Genomic DNA, 15,222 nt, shown 5'->3' on the forward strand with positions numbered 1-15,222 from the left:
AAATTAATAAATGCGATCATTCAGACCATATCTAGCAAGGTCAAGGAGGGGTCACCAATTATTGATTAACGGAGCGCTCACAATGGTTGTGTGACTCCACAGTTGCTTTTACTATGGCAAATTTTAGGAATATTTTTAAAACGTAATCAATTTTATTGTACAATTATCTGAAGTTGTTTAATTTCATTTTGTATTACCACAAGAGAGACAACATACTCGTATTTGTCATTTTAAGCGATAACATTTAGTTGAATGTAATGTTGAAAATATGATACGGTGTTGGATTGCCTTGGTTGATTGTGGTGTCCAATTTAACACACGTCTTCGCTTTCATTCCTTGTTAAACTGTTTGACATAGCAATCTTAGTGAATAGAATGGCAATCTATTCATATGACACTTAACTTCCAGTACGCTAAATATCAAAACCAGAAAGTTTCAACCGTCGACCAGTAAAAGGTTTGTAAAACAAAAGACAAAGAATTATCATGCGTGTTTACGATACATAAATGTGACGTTTTTAAATTGTTCGCCAAGTGTTAAGTCATTTTACATTTTGAATAAATTTTAGTCTCATTCATTACCTATTGCACTCAAAGAGTCGTTCTCTAATGTCTATTTAAAACAGAATCGCTGCTCACTTTCCCAAATAATGTCGTAATATTTAAATGTAAATACTTAGCTACGTTTGTAGTCTATAGAATGTAATTTAATGTTTTAGGAACTGTACTTTGTTAATTTAGTATTATCGCAACTGAGTAAAAGCACTATTGATATTGCGCATTTAAGAAAAACGACAAATTTTTTTAAAATAGACATGTTTCGACATCACATGATGCCTTTCGGACGCTCCCCATTAATTTATTTTATTTCCTTATTATTGTTGTAATTTATGTATCATATTACTTTTATATAAACCTTGTATCACTTATTATTTCACTTATACTGAAGGTGGCATCATGAGATGTCGAAACATGTCTTTGTCATGAGATGTCGAAAAAAATTGTCGTTTTTATTAAATGCGTAATTTAGTTTTCTTGTTAAATTTGTTTCTGTAAAATTTGCGCACGCCCCATATGGAAAACAACTCGCCTGTTTACAATGGTTCGCGTGTTGAAATAAATTATTCATTCATTAATTCATTCTACCGTAATGTCTTAAAATACCCTTCAAAATAATAACTAAAGCTTCCCACAATTAACCTCTTGGCTCCAACAACCCCGCCAAAATACCATAAATTATATATTATAGATAACCTTTAGAAATTGTAATTCTGTAATTATAGACCAATCAAACAAAGTTACCAATCAAAACAACAACAATTTGCTTACCAAAGACAAATCACTGTCGTTTCAAAGAAGGTATGTTTATCTTTGTAAAATATGTGTGTTATTTCTATAACTTTGTCTTGATATTAAATAACATTTATGAATCAATAGTTGTTTAAGAAGTATGGAAATTTTCATAATTAAATTGCTTTATATCTGCAATAAACTAGTATCACTTATTATATTTAAGTTCCAGTTTTTTTAAACAGCTAAAGAATTTCGCAAATATTTTTTGCAACATTGCAAATGTGTTTTGTTTCTTTTGGTTTGTATGTATTAAAAAATATGTATTTAAAATTCAAAGCACTTTTTAAAACTCTATCAGTAAAAGTTTAGTTTCAAAATATTCTTTAAAAATTTTCAACCCACAAAATTATTGATATTGTATTTTAAATCTATAATTAGGTGCTATATAATGTGTTCTGTCTTAACCTAGATCTGCCTCTATTTTGTAAAAAAAAATGTGTAAAATGTTTTTGTTTTTAATGTAACATGTTTTCTTATTTAATTTAGGTCCGTAAAAAACATGCTTTATTGCTACAAACCCTTTATCTGACATCATTGAGAAATGGCAAACTTGTGATTCAAATATGGACAACTTTGTGTAAAGCTTAAGGTACCATACACATGCCTTTCTTATTTGTAAATGCAAAGTGAAAAAAATGGAATTTTGTTTGACAAAGGAAACTTTTTCTATCATTTCATTTTGATACAAGCTTCATTACATTAAGTTCATTAGTTTTCTATCTACACATGCTTCAGCAGTTTTCATATCTACACATGCTTCAGTAGTTTTCTATCTACACATGCTTCAGTAGTTTTTCTATCTACACATGCTTCAGTAGTTTTTCTATCTACACAATCTTGATCATTTTATTTTGATACAATTGCTCAAATGTACATCTCATCACAGTCATTACTAACTTATAACCTTCTCCCCTTGACCCAAATATGTACACTAAGGCAGATATGAAGGATTTCAATATAAAATATTGTGAAGTTAACTACATGAAAACACAGTGGAATAGAGCATGTATATGTGATATCATTCATGTCATGTGTTCAAAGTTAAATGTTACAACTGGTTAATACATGCTTCATTACACATGCTTCAGTAGTTTTCAATCTACACATGCTTCAATAGTTTTTCTATTTACACATGCTTCAGTAGTTGATCAATCTACACATGCTTCAGTAGTTTTTCTATCTACACATGCTTCAGTAGTTTTTCTATCTACACATGCTTCAGTAGTTGATCTCTACACATGCTTCAGTAGTTTTCCATTTACACATGCTTCAGTAGTTGATCAATCTACACATGCTTCAGTAGTTTTTCTATTTACACATGCTTCAGTAGTTGATCTATCTACACATGCTTCAGTAGTTTTTCTATCTACACATGCTTCAGTAGTTTTCTATCTATACATGCTTCAGTAGTTTTCTATCTACACATGCTTCAGTAGTTTTTCTATCTACACATGCTTCAGTAGTTTTCTATCTACACATGCTTCAGTAGTTGATCTATCTACACATGCTTCAGTAGTTTTTCTATCACATGTTTCAGTAGTTTTCTTTCTACACATGCTTCAGTAGTTTTTCTATCTACACAATCTTGATCATTTTATTTTGATACAATTGCTCAAATGTACATCTCATCACAGTCATTACTAACTTATAACCTTCTCCCCTTGACCCAAATATGTACACTAAGGCAGATATGAAGGATTTCAATATAAAATATTGTGAAGTTAACTACATGAAAAACACAGTGGAATAGAGCATGTATATGTGATATCATTCATGTCATGTGTTCAAAGTTAAATGTTACAACTGGTTAATACATGCTTCATTACACATGCTTCAGTAGTTTTTCAATCTACACATGCTTCAATAGTTTTTCTATTTACACATGCTTCAGTAGTTGATCAATCTACACATGCTTCAGTAGTTTTCTATCTACACATGTTCAGTAGTTTTCTATCTACACATGCTTCAGTAGTTGATCAATCTACACATGCTTCAGTAGTTTTCCATTTACACATGCTTCAGTAGTTGATCAATCTACACATGCTTCAGTAGTTTTTCTATTTACACATGCTTCAGTAGTTGATCTATCTACACATGCTTCAGTAGTTTTTCTATCTACACATGCTTCAGTAGTTTTTCTATCTATACATGCTTCAGTAGTTTTTCTATCTACACATGCTTCAGTAGTTTTTCTATCTACACATGCTTCAGTAGTTTTCTATCTACACATGCTTCAGTAGTTGATCTATCTACACATGTTTCAGTAGTTTTTCTATCTACACATGCTTCATTAGCTTTTCTATCTACACATGCTTCAGTAGTTTTTCTATCTACACATGCTTCAGTAGTTTTTCTATCTACACATGCTTCAGTAGTTTTTCTATCTACACATGCTTCAGTAGTTTTTCTATCTACACAATCTTGATCATTTTATTTTGATACAATTGCTCAAATGTACATCTCATCACAGTCATTACTAACTTATAACCTTCTCCCCTTGACCCAAATATGTACACTAAGGCAGATATGAAGGATTTCAATATAAAATATTGTGAAGTTAACTACATGAAAAACACAGTGGAATAGAGCATGTATATGTGATATCATTCATGTCATGTGTTCAAAGTTAAATGTTACAACTGGTTAATACATGCTTCATTACACATGCTTCAGTAGTTTTTCAATCTACACATGCTTCAATAGTTTTTCTATTTACACATGCTTCAGTAGTTGATCAATCTACACATGCTTCAGTAGTTTTCTATCTACACATGCTTCAGTAGTTTTTCTATCTACACATGCTTCAGTAGTTGATCAATCTACACATGCTTCAGTAGTTTTTCCATTTACACATGCTTCAGTAGTTGATCAATCTACACATGCTTCAGTAGTTTTTCTATTTACACATGCTTCAGTAGTTGATCTATCTACACATGCTTCAGTAGTTTTTCTATCTACACATGCTTCAGTAGTTTTTCTATCTATACATGCTTCAGTAGTTTTTCTATCTACACATGCTTCAGTAGTTTTTCTATCTACACATGCTTCAGTAGTTTTTCTATCTACACATGCTTCAGTAGTTGATCTATCTACACATGCTTCAGTAGTTTTTCTATCTGTACATGTTTCAGTAGTTTTTCTTTCTACACATGCTTCAGTAGTTTTTCTATCTACACAATCTTGATCATTTTATTTTGATACAATTGCTCAAATGTACATCTCATCACAGTCATTACTAACTTATAACCTTCTCCCCTTGACCCAAATATGTACACTAAGGCAGATATGAAGGATTTCAATATAAAATATTGTGAAGTTAACTACATGAAAAACACAGTGGAATAGAGCATGTATATGTGATATCATTCATGTCATGTGTTCAAAGTTAAATGTTACAACTGGTTAATACATGCTTCATTACACATGCTTCAGTAGTTTTTCAATCTACACATGCTTCAATAGTTTTTCTATTTACACATGCTTCAGTAGTTGATCAATCTACACATGCTTCAGTAGTTTTTCTATCTACACATGCTTCAGTAGTTTTTCTATCTACACATGCTTCAGTAGTTGATCAATCTACACATGCTTCAGTAGTTTTTCCATTTACACATGCTTCAGTAGTTGATCAATCTACACATGCTTCAGTAGTTTTTCTATTTACACATGCTTCAGTAGTTGATCTATCTACACATGCTTCAGTAGTTTTCTATCTACACATGCTTCAGTAGTTTTTCTATCTATACATGCTTCAGTAGTTTTCTATCTACACATGCTTCAGTAGTTTTTCTATCTACACATGCTTCAGTAGTTTTTCTATCTACACATGCTTCAGTAGTTGATCTATCTACACATGCTTCAGTAGTTTTCTATCTACACATGCTTCATTAGTTTTCTATCTACACATGCTTCAGTAGTTTTCTATCTACACATGCTTCAGTAGTTTTTCTATCTACACATGCTTCAGTAGTTTTTCAATCTACACATGCTTCAGTAGTTGATCTATCTACACATGCTTCAGTAGTTTTTCTATCTACACATGCTTCATTAGTTTTTCTATCTACACATGCTTCAGTAGTTTTTCTATCTACACATACTTCAGTAGTTTTTCTATCTACCCTACCGCTCGCGTATTTGTTAACATACGCTACACGTATGATACGCGTATCATACGAAAAACATACGCGTATCATACGAGAACGATACGCGTATCATACGAAAAGGATACGCGTATGATACGAGAACGATACGCGTATGATACGAGAAGGATACGCGTATGATACGAGAATGATACGCGTATGATACGAGAACGATACGCGTATGATACGAGAACGATACGCGTATGATACGAGAATGATACGCGTATGATACGAGAAGGATACGCGTATGATACGAGAATGATACGCGTATGATACGAGAACGATACGCGTATGATACGAGAACGATACGCGTATGATACGACAACGATACGCGTATGATACGAGAATGATACGCGTATGATACGAGAAGGATACGCGTATGATACGAGAATGATACGCGTATGATACGAGAAAGATACGCGTATGATAAGAGAACGATACGCGTATGATACGAGAACGATACGCGTATGATACGCGTATCATACGCAAAATTATGTTAACAAATACGCGAGCGGTACTGTACACATGCTTCAGTAGTTTTTCTATCTACACATACTTCAGTAGTTCTTCTATCTACACATGCTTCAGTAGTTTTTCTATCTACACATGCTTCGATAGTTTTTCTCTAGGTACATTCTTCAGTAGTTTTTCTATCTACACATGCTTTAGTAGTTTTTCTATCTACACATGCTTCAGTAGTTTTTCTATCTGTACATGCTTCAGTAGTTTTTCTATCTACCCATGCTTCACTAGTTTTTCTATTTACACATGCTTTAGTAGTTTTTCTATCTACACATGCTTCAGTAGTTTTTCTATCTGTACATGCTTCAGTAGTTTTTCTATCTACACATGCTTCAGTAGTTTTTCTATCTACACATGCTTCAGTAGTTTTTCTATCTACACATGTTTCAGTAGTTTTTCTTTCTACACATGCTTCAGTAGTTTTTCTATCTACACAATCTTGATCATTTTATTTTGATACAATTGCTCAAATTTACATCTCATCACAGTCATTACTAACTTATAACCTTCTCCCCTTGATCCAAATATGTACACTAAGGCAGATATGAAGGATTTCAATATAAAATATTGTGAAGTTAAGTACATGAAAAACACAGTGGAATAGAGCATGTATATGTGATATCATTCATGTCATGTGTTCAAAGTTAAATGTTACAACTGGTTAATACATGCTTCATTACACATGCTTCAGTAGTTTTTCAATCTACCCATGCTTCAATAGTTTTTCTATTTACACATGCTTCAGTAGTTGATCAATCTACACATGCTTCAGTAGTTTTTCTATCTACACATGCTTCAGTAGTTTTTCTATCTACACATGCTTCAGTAGTTAATCAATCTACACATGCTTCAGTAGTTTTTCTATTTACACATGCTTCAGTAGTTGATCAATCTACACATGCTTCAGTAGTTTTTCTATTTACACATGCTTCAGTAGTTGATCTATCTACACATGCTTCAGTAGTTTTTCTATCTACACATGTTTCAGTAGTTTTTCTATCTATACATGCTTCAGTAGTTTTTCTATCTACACATGCTTCAGTAGTTTTTATCTACACATGCTTCAGTAGTTTTTCTATCTACACATGCTTCAGTAGTTGATCTATCTACACATGCTTCAGTAGTTTTCTATCTACACATGCTTCATTAGTTTTTCTATCTACACATGCTTCAGTAGTTTTTCTATCTACACATGCTTCAGTAGTTTTTCTATCTACACATGCTTCAATAGTTTTCTATTTACACATGCTTCAGTAGTTGATCAATCTACACATGCTTCAGTAGTTTTCTATCTACACATGCTTCAGTAGTTTTTCTATCTACACGTGCTTCAGTAGTTAATCAATCTACACATGCTTCAGTAGTTTTTCTATTTACACATGCTTCAGTAGTTGATCAATCTTCACATGCTTCAGTAGTTTTTCTATTTACACATGCTTCAGTAGTTGATCTATCTACACATGCTTCAGTAGTTTTTCTATCTACACATGCTTCAGTAGTTTTTCTATCTATACATGCTTCAGTAATTTTTCTATCTACACGTGCTTCAGTAGTTAATCAATCTACACATGCTTCAGTAGTTTTTCTATTTACACATGCTTCAGTAGTTGATCAATCTACACATGCTTCAGTAGTTTTCTATTTACATGCTTCAGTAGTTGATCTATCTACACATGCTTCAGTAGTTTTCTATCTACACATGCTTCAGTAGTTTTTCTATCTACACATGCTTCAGTAGTTTTTCTATCTACACATGCTTCAGTAGTTGATCTATCTACACATGCTTCAGTAGTTTTTCTATCTACACATGCTTCATTAGTTTTTCTATCTACACATGCTTCAGTAGTTTTCTATCTACATGCTTCAGTAGTTTTCTATCTACACATGCTTCAGTAGTTTTCTATCTACACATGCTTCAGTAGTTGATCTATCTACACATGCTTCAGTAGTTTTTATCTACACATGCTTCATTAGTTTTTCTATCTACACATGCTTCAGTAGTTTTCTATCTACACATACTTCAGTAGTTTTTCTATCTACACATGCTTCAGTAGTTTTTCTATCTACACATGCTTCATTAGTTTTTCTATCTACACATGTTTCAGTAGTTTTTCTATCTATACATGCTTCAGTAGTTTTTCTATCTACACATGCTTCAGTAGTTTTTCTATCTACACATGCTTCAGTAGTTTTCTATCTACACGTTTCAGTAGTCTACACACATGCTTCAGTAGTTGATCTATCTACACATGCTTCAGTAGTTTTCTATCTACACATGCTTCATTAGTTTTCTATCTACACATGTTTCAGTAGTTTTCTATCTACACATGCTTCAGTAGTTTTCTATCTACATGCTTCAGTAGTTTTCTATCTACACATGCTTCAGTAGTTTTTCTATCTACACATGCTTCAGTAGTTGATCTATCTACACATGCTTCAGTAGTTTTTTATCTACACATGCTTCATTAGTTTTTCTATCTACACATGCTTCAGTAGTTTTCTATCTACACATACTTCAGTAGTTTTTCTATCTACACATGCTTTTCTAGTTTTCTACACATGCTTCAGTAGTTGATCAATCTACACATGCTTCAGTAGTTTTTCTATCTACACATGCTTCAGTAGTTTTCTATCTACATGCTTCAGTAGTTAATCAATCTACACATGCTTCACTAGTTTTCTATTTACACATGCTTCAGTAGTTGATCAATCTTCACATGCTTCAGTAGTTTTCTATTTACACATGCTTCAGTAGTTGATCTATCTACACATGCTTCAGTAGTTTTTCTATCTACACATGCTTCAGTAGTTTTCTATTTATACATGCTTCAGTAGTTTTTCTATCTACACGTGCTTCAGTAGTTAATCAATCTACACATGCTTCAGTAGTTTTTCTATTCACATGCTTCAGTAGTTGATCAATCTACACATGCTTCAGTAGTTTTCTATTTACACATGCTTCAGTAGTTGATCTATCTACACATGCTTCAGTAGTTTTCTATCTACACATGCTTCAGTAGTTTTCTATCTACACATGCTTCAGTAGTTTTCTATCTACACATGCTTCAGTAGTTGATCTATCTACACATGCTTCAGTAGTTTTCTATCTACACATGCTTCAGTAGTTTTTCTATCTACACATGCTTCAGTAGTTTTCTATCTACACATGCTTCAGTAGTTTTTCTATCTACACATGCTTCAGTAGTTTTCTATCTACACATGCTTCAGTAGTTGATCTATCTACACATGCTTCAGTAGTTTTTATCTACACATGCTTCATTAGTTTTCTATCTACACATGCTTCAGTAGTTTTCTATCTACACATACTTCAGTAGTTTTCTATCTACACATGCTTCAGTAGTTTTCTATCTACACATGCTTCACTAGTTTTTCTATCTACACATGCTTCAGTAGTTTTTCTATCTACACATGCTTCGATAGTTTTCTCTAATTACATGCTTCAGTAGTTTTCTATCTACACATGCTTCAGTAGTTTTCTATCTACACATGCTTCAGTAGTTGATCTATCTACACATGCTTCAGTAGTTTTCTATCTACACATGCTTCATTAGTTTTCTATCTACACATGCTTCAGTAGTTTTTCTATCTACACATGCTTCAGTAGTTTTCTATCTACACATGCTTCAGTAGTTTTCTATCTACACATGCTTCAGTAGTTGATCTATCTACACATGCTTCAGTAGTTTTTATCTACACATGCTTCATTAGTTTTCTATCTACACATGCTTCAGTAGTTTTCTATCTACACATACTTCAGTAGTTTTCTATCTACACATGCTTCAGTAGTTTTCTATCTACACATGCTTCAGTAGTTTTTCTATCTACACATGCTTCAGTAGTTTTCTACCTACACATGCTTCATAGTTTTCTCTATACATGCTTCAGTAGTTTTCTATCTACACATGCTTCAGTAGTTTTCTATCTACACATGCTTCAGTAGTTTTCTATCTACACATGCTTCAGTAGTTTTCTATCTACACATGTTTCAGTAGTTTTCTTTCTACACATGCTTCAGTAGTTTTTCTATCTACACAATCTTGATCATTTTATTTTGATACAATTGCTCAAATTTACATCTCATCACAGTCATTACTAACTTATAACCTTCTCCCCTTGATCCAAATATGTACACTAAGGCAGATATGAAGGATTTCAATATAAAATATTGTGAAGTTAAGTACATGAAAAACACAGTGGAATAGAGCATGTATATGTGATATCATTCATGTCATGTGTTCAAAGTTAAATGTTACAACTGGTTAATACATGCTTCATTACACATGCTTCAGTAGTTTTTCAATCTACCCATGCTTCAATAGTTTTTCTATTTACACATGCTTCAGTAGTTGATCAATCTACACATGCTTCAGTAGTTTTCTATCTACACATGCTTCAGTAGTTTTCTATCTACACGTGCTTCAGTAGTTAATCAATCTACACATGCTTCAGTAGTTTTCTATTTACACATGCTTCAGTAGTTGATCAATCTACACATGCTTCAGTAGTTTTCTATTTACACATGCTTCAGTAGTTGATCTATCTACACATGCTTCAGTAGTTTTCTATCTACACATGTTTCAGTAGTTTTCTATCTATACATGCTTCAGTAGTTTTCTATCTACACATACTTAAGTAGTTTTCTATCTACACATGCTTCTGTAGTTTTTCTATCTACACATGCTTCAGTAGTTGATCTATCTACACATGCTTCAGTAGTTTTTCTATCTACACATGCTTCATTAGTTTTTCTATCTACACATGCTTCAGTAGTTTTCTATCTACACATGCTTCAGTAGTTTTCTATCTACACATGCTTCAATAGTTTTCTATTTACACATGCTTCAGTAGTTGATCAATCTACACATGCTTCAGTAGTTTTTCTATCTACACATGCTTCAGTAGTTTTCTATCTACACATGCTTCAGTAGTTAATCAATCTACACATGCTTCAGTAGTTTTCTATTTACACATGCTTCAGTAGTTGATCTAATCTTCACATGCTTCAGTAGTTTTTCTATTTACACATGCTTCAGTAGTTGATCTATCTACACATGCTTCAGTAGTTTTCTATCTACACATGCTTCAGTAGTTTTCTATCTATACATGCTTCAGTAGTTTTTCTATCTACACGTGTTTCAGTAGTTAATCAATCTACACATGCTTCAGTAGTTTTTCTATTTACACATGCTTCAGTAGTTGATCTATCTACACATGCTTCAGTAGTTTTCTATTTACACATGCTTCAGTAGTTGATCTATCTACACATGCTTCAGTAGTTTTTCTATCTACACATGCTTCAGTAGTTTTCTATCTACACATGCTTCAGTAGTTTTCTATCTACACATGCTTCAGTAGTTGATCTATCTACACATGCTTCAGTAGTTTTCTATCTACACATGCTTCATTAGTTTTCTATCTACACATGCTTCAGTAGTTTTTCTATCTACACATGCTTCAGTAGTTTTTATCTATCACATGCTTCAGTAGTTTTTCTATCTACATGCTTCAGTAGTTGATCTATCTACACATGCTTCAGTAGTTTTATCTACACATGCTTCATTAGTTTTCTATCTACACATGCTTCAGTAGTTTTCTATCTACACATGCTTCAGTAGTTTTCTATCTACACATGCTTCAGTAGTTTTCTATCTACACATGCTTCAGTAGTTTTTCTATCTACACATGCTTCAGTAGTTTTCTATCTACATGCCGATAGTTTTACTCTATCTACATGCTTCAGTAGTTTTCTATCTACACATGCTTCAGTAGTTTTCTATCTACACATGCTTCAGTAGTTGATCTATCTACATGCTTCAGTAGTTTTTCTATCTACACATGCTTCATTAGTTTTTCTATCTACACATGCTTCAGTAGTTTTCTATCTACACATGCTTCAGTAGTTTTTCTATCTACACATGCTTCAGTAGTTTTCTATCTACACATGCTTCAGTAGTTGATCTATCTACACATGCTTCAGTAGTTTTTATCTACACATGCTTCATTAGTTTTCTATCTACACATGCTTCAGTAGTTTTCTATCTACACATGCTTCAGTAGTTTTCTATCTACACATGCTTCAGTAGTTTTTCTATCTACACATGCTTCAGTAGTTTTTCTATCTACACATGCTTCAGTAGTTTTTCTATCTACACATGCTTCGATAGTTTTTCTCTAGGTACATGCTTCAGTAGTTTTTCTATCTACACATGCTTCAGTAGTTTTTCTATCTACACATGCTTCAGTAGTTTTTCTATCTGTACATGCTTCAGTAGTTTTCTATCTACACTTCAGTAGTTTTCTATTTACACATGCTTTAGTAGTTTTCTATCTACACATGCTTCAGTAGTTTTCTATACATGCTTCAGTAGTTTTTCTATCTACACATGCTTCAGTAGTTTTTCTATCTACACATGCTTCAGTAGTTGATCTATCTACACATGCTTCAGTAGATTTCCTATCTACACATGCTTCAGTAGTTTTTCTATCTACACATGTTTCAGTAGTTTTTCTTTCTACACATGCTATAGTAATTTTTCTATCAACACATGCTTCAGTAGTTTTTCTATCTATACATGTTTTAGTAGTTTTTCTATCTACACATGCTTAAGTAGTTTTTCTATCTGCACATGCTTCAGTACATCATCCTTTACACTGACCATTCCTTCCATTGTATCTATCTTTAGAAATTTAGAAATTTTGTCCATTCGTTAGGTTGCAAACCTCTGATTCCATTTCTAAATTTGGACATTCTTTTGCATACACCTTTTCTGTTTCAGTGACCTTGACTACAGTACCGACCTCGAGTAACATGACTTTACTCGCGAGTCAATTGCGAGTCACTCGAGAGTGTCGAGTTGCGATTGAGCGAGTGACTCGCGATGCAGTTGCGAGGCACTCTCGAGTGTGAGAAGTTTGCGAGTAAACAAAATAACTCGCTGTTTGCGAGTGGATAAATTAATTCGCTGTTTGCGAGTGAATCGAAATAGCTCGCATTAAATCTTTCTCCAGTATTTGAAATTTACAAACATAATCTTAAGTGTAGTGACTAGTAAAGTTCGTTAAACATTTTGAAGGCAACGACTTTATACCTTTTTATGAAACATGGAAGCAAAACGACTATTCATTTGAAGCAATATCTCAGGACCTAATGACGTTGAAATCTTTTGAATATTTTAACAAAAGCATTTTAATAACTTCACATTTTTCATGGCACAAACGTTATTCGTAAATCGGTAGAGACCATAGAGAAATGTAAAGTAAATGTCACGCAATCAACGAGTAAATTGAAATAGCGCTGAAACATTTTCGCGTATTCAGTTTGAGCATATCATTGGTGTGACTCACAAACATTCTTTTCTCTCTATATATAGCATTTTGAAAACGGAAAGGCTTTTCTAAAAGCTCAGAAACGATTTATGACGTAGCTCTTTGACATGCAGGTGCGACTTTTGCTTATTTTTATGTTAAAAATTCCAATTGTAAATGCATTAAAATTGTGATTAAAATGCTAAAATTTTTAAGAGTATTTAAAATACTTATCTTAAAAAGTTGAGCATAACCGAAAAGTAACATTCAACAACTGATTTTACGTAAATGATTCCCAAAAAATACTATTTTATCAACATAAATTAAAAACTTTCGTTTCAAGTAAAATTTATCAAAGATAGCTAAGATTATTAATTTAGTAGTTTATAGTCTTCTAAAAATTGATAAAAAGTTTCTACGATTACCATTCAATCCTCGTAGCCAAAGATAAAAACGAGAATGTGTTACAGCATGTTGCAAAACAAATACATTTACAAAGTTATGTTTGAATAAACGCATTATATACTATGGTTGGCATTACCATAAGCGTTACATGGTATATTCAAAAAAAGGCTATCAGCTAGAACATTTTATCATATTCTTAGAAACAGTCTAAAAGATATAAGACGTCAAAAAATGACGATCTAAGATTATAGAAATCTAAATTCCTATGTCTGTCTTTTGGAAAGTCACGTGAACTGTCCAGTAAAGTGCTTGAGTTCAATATTGTTGATACATCAATTTTTTGCAGATAGAATCAAGAGAAAAAAGAAACCTATTTTACATTAGGCAAATAATTAATGTTGTTCAAAAGGAACTTGCTTCGTTTTTCATCAAACAATGGAACTGTCTTTACAAATCGTCTCTTGGAGAATGGGATGATACACACAAAAGTGGCAAAAAATTTTACACTTTTGAATCAGGAAGAAAATTAGACCAAAAAACACGAAAAAAATATCAGGATGGAGACACCAGTAAGTGGGACTGTACGACATTATTTGATGCTATACTTTTTTCAAAATCAATTAAAAAGCATCTTGATAAAAACACTAAGGATGCTGTTCATGCACTTCGTGGTGAAAGAAACAAGTACGCACATTGGTATGAAGGGGAATGCTCAGATGATGATTTTGATAAAATAGTCAATATCATTGAAAAATCATTTCAAGATTTGAAATTTTCCCTGGATGAAATCAATAAAATAAAAAATTATCGAAACTGTTTTTATTCGTTCCAAGTTCTTCCTTCAAAACCTAATCATTTTTTCGTTGAACGCACTGAATTACGAGATAAAATCATAGAAGATCTTGAAAAATTAAGGAATGATAACAATGATAAACTGACCTACTTCTACATCACTGGTAATCCTGGCAGTGGTAAATCACAACTTGCAAGACAGGTTTGTGAAAAAATATCGTGTGATTGGAAAAATAGAACTTCGTTTGTAATGACTCTCGATGGAAAAAATAAGGAATCTCTTTTAAAAACTTACTGTGAACTTGGATACCGTTTAAACTGTGACAAGTATATGATTAAAAAATTTGAAGATGAAAATTGTTCCATCACTGACAAAGTGAAGAATTTGCGATCTTTAGTATCCACACGATTAAAATTCTGGCAAAATTGGTTGATCTTGGTAGACAACGTGGCACAGCTTGACAAAATTTCTTCGTTACTTCCCCAAGTAGGTGATCCCATTTGGATAAATGGACAAATCATAGTTACCATCCAGAACACAGATGCCGTACCTCAAGACGATGAGTTTAATAAACATATTTCTATTAAAAGTGGAATGAATGATAGGGAATGTTTTCAACTGTTGAAACATTACACTATTGAAAATGCTGATGATCAATTGTTGAATGAGGTATCACACGCATTA

The 15,222-nt window shown here is 32.7% G+C and overlaps 1 long non-coding RNA gene across 1 annotated transcript; it reads left to right on the forward strand.

Moving 5' to 3' along the window:
- The first annotated feature begins 304 nt into the window (after positions 1-304).
- Positions 305-14,638, forward strand: LOC124448865. Its single transcript, XR_006949283.1, has 5 exons — positions 305-457; positions 1,284-1,359; positions 1,840-1,942; positions 13,406-13,474; positions 14,092-14,638. It is a non-coding gene; the product is annotated as an uncharacterized LOC124448865 (long non-coding RNA).
- Positions 14,639-15,222: the final 584 nt, after the last annotated feature.

This window comes from Xenia sp. Carnegie-2017, unplaced genomic scaffold, assembly GCF_021976095.1.
Source record: "Xenia sp. Carnegie-2017 unplaced genomic scaffold, XeniaSp_v1 HiC_scaffold_23, whole genome shotgun sequence".
Lineage (NCBI taxonomy): Eukaryota > Metazoa > Cnidaria > Anthozoa > Malacalcyonacea > Xeniidae > Xenia > Xenia sp. Carnegie-2017.